A 6,464-nucleotide genomic window follows, 5' to 3' on the forward strand; every position below is an offset into this window, starting at 1 on the left:
AAGTAGAAAAGGTCATGTGCTTAGTTGCCCACTTCCCTCCCCTACCCCAGTTGGCTCTAGAACCTCACAATTCAAATCTCTAAGAGAACCTTTTGTTAATCCTCACCCGAGGATATTTTTCCATTAATTTTTAGGGAGAGTGGAAGAGAGAGGGAAAGACAGAGAGAGAAACATCAATATGAGAGAAACGCATCAATTGGTTGCCTCCTGCACAAGCCCTGACCAGGGCCCTGCAACCAAGGTACGTGCCCTTGACCGGAATTGAACCTGGGACCCCTTTGGTCCACAGGCCTACACGCTTATCCGCTGAGCTAAACTGGCTAGGGCTCTAATAGAATCTTACTAAGCTGTTCTACTAGGCCAGTGGTCGGCAAACTCATTAGTCAACAGAGCCAAATATCAACAGTACAACGATTGAAATTTCTTTTGAGAGCCAAATTTTTTAATCTTAAACTTCTTCTAATGCCACTTCTTCAAAATAGACTCACCCAGGCCATGGTATTTTGTGGAAGAGCCACACTCAAGGGGCCAAAGAGCCGCATGTGGCTCGCAAGCCGCAGTTTGCCGACCACGGTACTAGGCCAATAAGAGAACAACACTAACCTGAACTTTTGGTGTGACTAGCTGTTTTCCTGGTGATTAATCACAAAATGTCAATGTTTATGTAACTACAGTCAAAATCCAAAGGTACCAGCTTGACCAAAACTTTCCTTCTCAATATTACAGTACAGTTCTGTTTGAGTACACAATTTACTAGTACATGAATGTAAGACTGTGTGGTTATATTAAGCTGGCCAGAAAATTATGTTTTCCTTGACAGCAATTAAGGTTTTACCTAAGATCTTCCAGCCTGAAACAATATTTAAAGGTGCATTTTTTAAATTAAGGGAAAAAAATACTGTTAATTAAGCAATGAAACTGTATACCAGGTCCAGAAAACCTATGTTGTATCTCAGTTAAAATGCTCTACATTTGAACAATAATGAGGTGTTTATCAATTAACAGTTTTATAAATAACCATATTAAATATACATTGAAATTACAAAACATCTATTTGCAAAATGTACAGATATTTTCTTCTATAAGAAAAAAATAACAATCCTTACAACATTCATAATTGCTTAAAAAAAGGAAATGTGAACAATAATAAAATGCTGAGTAGTTGCAACATAAAAATTATATAATTTAGACATGGCCGGGTGGCTAAGTTAGTTGGAACAGCATCCCATACATCAATAAGGTTGTGGGTTCAATTCCTGGTCAGGCCACATAACTAGGTTGTGGATTTGATCCCCAGACAGGGCACATATGGAAGTCAACTGATCAATGTTTCTCTCTCCTTCTCCCTCTCTCCTGCTCTCTCTCCCTTTCTCTCTCTAAAATCAATAAAAACATATCCTCAAGTGAGGATATTTTTAAAAATTATATCATTTAACATTAAAAAGAAGCCTAAAGGACCTTCTATCTGATACTTAAATCTCTTTTCCCTCTACCCTAAGGTCTTTGCTAAGCAGTCAACTGATGAAGTACAACTGAAAACATAGACGTATGAAAACTGAGGTCCATCGGTCAGGAAACTATTGTGCATATAGATGATTTTGACTGGTTTGATCTGATGATTAGCCTATAGTGCTAAGCACAATAAAGATATCAATTTGGATTTAGCCAACTTCCTCTTAAATAATAATCCTATATAATAAAGAGCTAATATGCTAATTAGACCGAACAGCAGAACGACTGTCCGGACTACCTTCCGGACGAAGCTGAGGCTGTGAAGGCCGGCCGAGGCTGTGAGGAGCTGTGAGGGTCAGCCAAGGCTGGAGGCTGCAAGGGGCTGCGAGGGCTAGCTGAGGCAGCTGGGGCTGCGAAGGCCAAGCCCCTTGCACAAATTTCGTGCATTGGGCCTCTAGTCATAGTAATAAAAACTAAAGCGGTAATTGCTATTCATTTAAACTCTTTGTGTAACAGACTCTATTTTAAACACTTTACAAAATGGTTCTTTCAGTCCTAAAAATAACCACCTGGGATGGATAGTATTAACTCCATTTTTCAAAAGAGTAAGCTGAGACTCAGAGAGAGTAAATAGTATGCTTAGTGTTACCAGACCAAAAAGAGTAGACTCAGGAGTGAAGCCCACAACTGCCTGTCTCTAAAACACTGTGTTCGTTGATCATGCGTGGATTAGGAAGAGATAGCACCACTGAGGACTACAAGGCTGGTCAAGAGATGTTAAAACTGCAACTAGAATTCATCTAGCCTGGATCAGAGAATCACAAACACTGCACATGAGGGTTTGTGAACTTGACAAACCATGTCAAGGTCAGAGAAATATGCTGACTCTGAAAGGAGCCACTAGATACTATAATTTCATCTGGACAAGAATCAAACATAGAAAAATATTCTGGATAGAAAAAAACAATCAGGCTTGTGCATCCACTACAGGAAAGTAGATTCAGAGTGCAAGGAGTCATAAACACAAGTCAGTCAGGAGAGTGAGGACAAAAAGACCAAACACGTCTCCACTCCCTTCAACCCAACAAGCAATCTGGAGAACAAGAGATAATAGAAATAGGAAGGAAGGTGCAAAGTTAGTCTATGAAACAATGTATGCATTGCATTCAGACTAGGCCATTGGTCGGCAAACTCATTAGTCAACAGAGCCAAATATCAACAGTACAATGATTGAAATTTCTTTTGAGAGCCAAATTTTTTAAACTTAAATAAACTTCTTCTAATGCCACTTCTTCAAAATAGACTTGCCCAGGCCGTGGTATTTTGTGGAAGAGCCACACTCAAGGGGCCAAAGAGCCACATGTGGCTCGCGAGCCGCAGTTTGCCGACCACTGGTCTAGAGGATCCAATATAGTTCAGTTTAGTGCAAATGTTTATTGATTGGGAGTCAGAGACCTAGTTTAAATCTTCTGTTTGCTTTGTACCAGCTGAGCAATGTTGGACAAGGCACATTGCCTATCTGAATATCAATGTGCTCATCAGAGAAATGGGGACTATAATATCTACTCACAAATGATTAGGAGGATTCAGTAAAAATATATTAGAAGATGCTTAGCATAGTCTTCAGCAGCATAAATTTATTCACACGCACACACACACACAAAATGTATTCAATAAGAATCTATTGAGGGCCTGTTTCAGTGACAGCCACCGTTATAAGAACAAGTGATAGAGCAGTGAACAAAAGATATGGTTTCTGCCCTCATGAAGATTACACTCTAAAAATGCTATTTAAGTACTGGTTTGATCTGAACTTCAAATTCATAACACTTTATAGCAGAATCAGGATTCATGACATCATTGAAATCATGAATATGCATAAATGTAAGGTCCTTAAGTTGACTTTGGTAAATCTGTTTCAAATTTACAGGTGCATAGGACTTGTGATGTCAAATTTACAGGTGCATAGGACTGGTGATATCTGACTTAATAAAAAAAAATTCATGTGGGAATGACTGATTATTTCCAACAGGAGTAAATTTAGTGAGTCAAAAAATGGCATAATTTCCTAAAGAAACTGCTTCACCTTAGTTTTGCATCAGAGGAAGGAGAGTGTTCAGAACAAAAGAAGTTTTTACTCCCATTGATTAGACGCATGTGTAGTGTCCTGTGGCCACATTTCGCAAGGTGGAAGATGGCCAGGATGAGAGAGAGTCTGAGGAATAGTTAAGTCAGAATGTTGGGTCAGTGGATAGAACATTGGCCTGTGGACTAAAGGGTCCCAGGTTCAATTCTGGTCAAGGGCACATACCTCGGTTGCAGGTTTGATTCTCGGTGTGCAGGAGACAACCAATGGATGTGTCTCTCTCACTTGGATGTTTCTCTCTTTCTGTCTCTCCCCCTCCCTTCCACTCTCTCTAAAAAAAAATTAATGTAGCTCAGCCAGTGTGGCTCAGTGGTTCAGCATTGACCTACAAACCACAGTTCAATTCCTGGTCAGAGCACATACCCAGGTTTCCAACTCAATTCCCAGTAGTGGGCATGCAGGAGGCAGTTGACCAATGATTCTCTCTTATCATTAATGTTTCTATATCTCTCTCCCTCTCCCTTCCTCTCTGAAATCAATAAAAATATATATTTTTTAAATGCATGAATGGTTGGCTACTCCTTTGCCTGGTACACTCAATCATTCTGATCCACTGAAGTGTTGAGATGGTCCCAGAGTTATGTTGGATCTCCTACTGCCTATTATGTACCCAAAACTATGGACAGACTCAGCCATAGTTCTTGGACGTATGTCTTGCATGTGAGCCTGGGTTTCCAATCCTCTTCTGAACCACTAGGAATTCTGTCCCATCTGTCCAGCCCAGGCCCTTTCTGCCTTTTCTTTCTGCTCTATGTTTTCTAGTCATCAGTCTTCCATCCATTGCTTCATCCTCAAAGACACTATTATCCCAGTCAGAGCAGGCACATGTATTGGCAAAGTAAAAAGTGGGTAAGATTATAACACCTTAATAAAATGTTTTCTCAGTAAATATTTGTTATCTCTTGTTCATTTGTTTCTTTTCTGTTACTTTTCTTTCTTTCTTTGCTTCCTTCTTTCTTCCTTTCTTATTTACTTTTTTTAATTTATTCACTAGAGGCCCAGGGCACGAAATTCTTGCTGGGTGGTGGGGGGGACCTCAGCCCAGCCTAAACCCTCTCCAATCTGGGACCCCTTGAGGGATGTCCAACTGCCCATTTAGGCCCAGTCACAGTGGGATCAGGCCTAAATGGGCAGTCAGACATCCCTCTCACAATCCAGTACTGCTGGCTCCCGACTGCTCGCCTGCCTGCCTGCCTGATTGCCCCTAACCACTTCTGCCTGTGAGCCTGATCACTTCTAACCACTCCCCTGCCAGCCTGATCAATGTCTAACTGCTCCCCTGCTGGCCCAATTGCCCCTAACTGCCCTCCCCTGCCAGCCTGGTCATCCCTAACTGTCCTCCCATGCAGGCCTGGTTGCTCCAAACAGCCCTCCCCTGCTGGCCCAGTCACCCCTAACTGCCCTCCCTTGCCAGTCTGGTTGCCCCCAACTGCCCTCCCCTGCAGGCCTGGTCACCCATAACTGCCCACCCCTGCAGGCCTGGTCACTCCCAACTGCCCTCCCCTGCAGGCCTTGTCCCTCCCAACTGCCCTCCCCTGCAGGCCTGGTCACTCTCAACTGCCCTCTCCTGTAGGCCTGGTCACTCCCAACTGCCCTCCCCTGAAGGCCTGGGTCCCTCCCAACTGTCCTCCCCTGCTGGCCTGACCGCCCACAACTGCCCTCCCCTTCCAACCATCTTGTGGAGGCCATCTTGTGTTCACATGGGGGCAGCCATCTTTGACCACATGGGGCAGCCATCTTGTGTGTTGGAGTGATGGGCAATTTGCATATTACCTCTTTATTATATAGGATTTTTTATTTTTCCATGTTCCTTGAAATAAATGAACTTGAATAGATGACTAGAAGTTCATTGGAAATGTCAGCTCTTCTCATTTGCATTTCCAATGAAAATGTTAACTTCCTGGGGTGGTGAAGAACACCCAATTACTGAAAGTTTGAAAGCATTCATTCATTTATTCATTCAACAAGCACTTACTGAGTGCCAACCATTGTGTGGGGACCATAAAGGAAAGCACTCCTCCTGTGCATCTTCTTACTCTCAATACTTGCTACAACTTCACTTCTGACACCAGGTTTCAGGTTTTCTACACTTCAAGCAATTCCACAACACGAGCTGGATGTCCTACAATTTAGCTCAATCCACCTGAAGTCTCTACCTGGAGACAGTGTCTGACCAAACAGGGTAAGAATCAGTCTTACTAGACTGACTCCCCCCACTTCAGATGCCAATCAGACCTCCAGGTTATTTATTACCTATGCCTCTAACTGATTGGCTATATAAATCAGAGGTTCCTACAACCCCTTCTTTGGGTTTGGTTAATTTGCTGGAGTGGCTCACACAACTCAGAGAAGCATTTTGCTTACATTTACCAGTTTATTATTAAAGATAAAGGTAAGCAGCCAGACAAAAAGATATGTAGATGAAAGTCCATAGGGTCCTGAATGCAGGAGCTCCTGTAATGACATGTGGATGTGTACTCCAACCCAGAAGCTCTCCAAACTCCGTCCTGGTGGAGTGTTTGGAGGTTTCATTACACTGGCATGATTGATTAAACCATTGGCCATTGGTGATTGATTCAACCTCCAGCCCCTCTACCCTCCCTGGATGTGGTGGGACTGAAAGTTCCAATCCTCTAATCCTGGCTGGTTTCCCCAGTAACCATCTTTAGGGGCATCCAAATGTTACCACATTAACATAAACTCAGGTCTGGTTGAAAGAGGCTTGTTTCAAATAACAAAAGACATCCATTTCACCTTCATGGCTCTGGTGCTATTTGAGGAACTAGGAACAAAAGATGCCTCTATAGTTTTTATCACTCAGGAAATTACACAGTTTTAGGAGTTTTGTGTCAGGAACCATGGACAA

This window comes from Plecotus auritus (genome assembly GCF_963455305.1).
Source record: "Plecotus auritus genome assembly, chromosome: 3".
NCBI classification, from domain to species: domain Eukaryota; kingdom Metazoa; phylum Chordata; class Mammalia; order Chiroptera; family Vespertilionidae; genus Plecotus; species Plecotus auritus.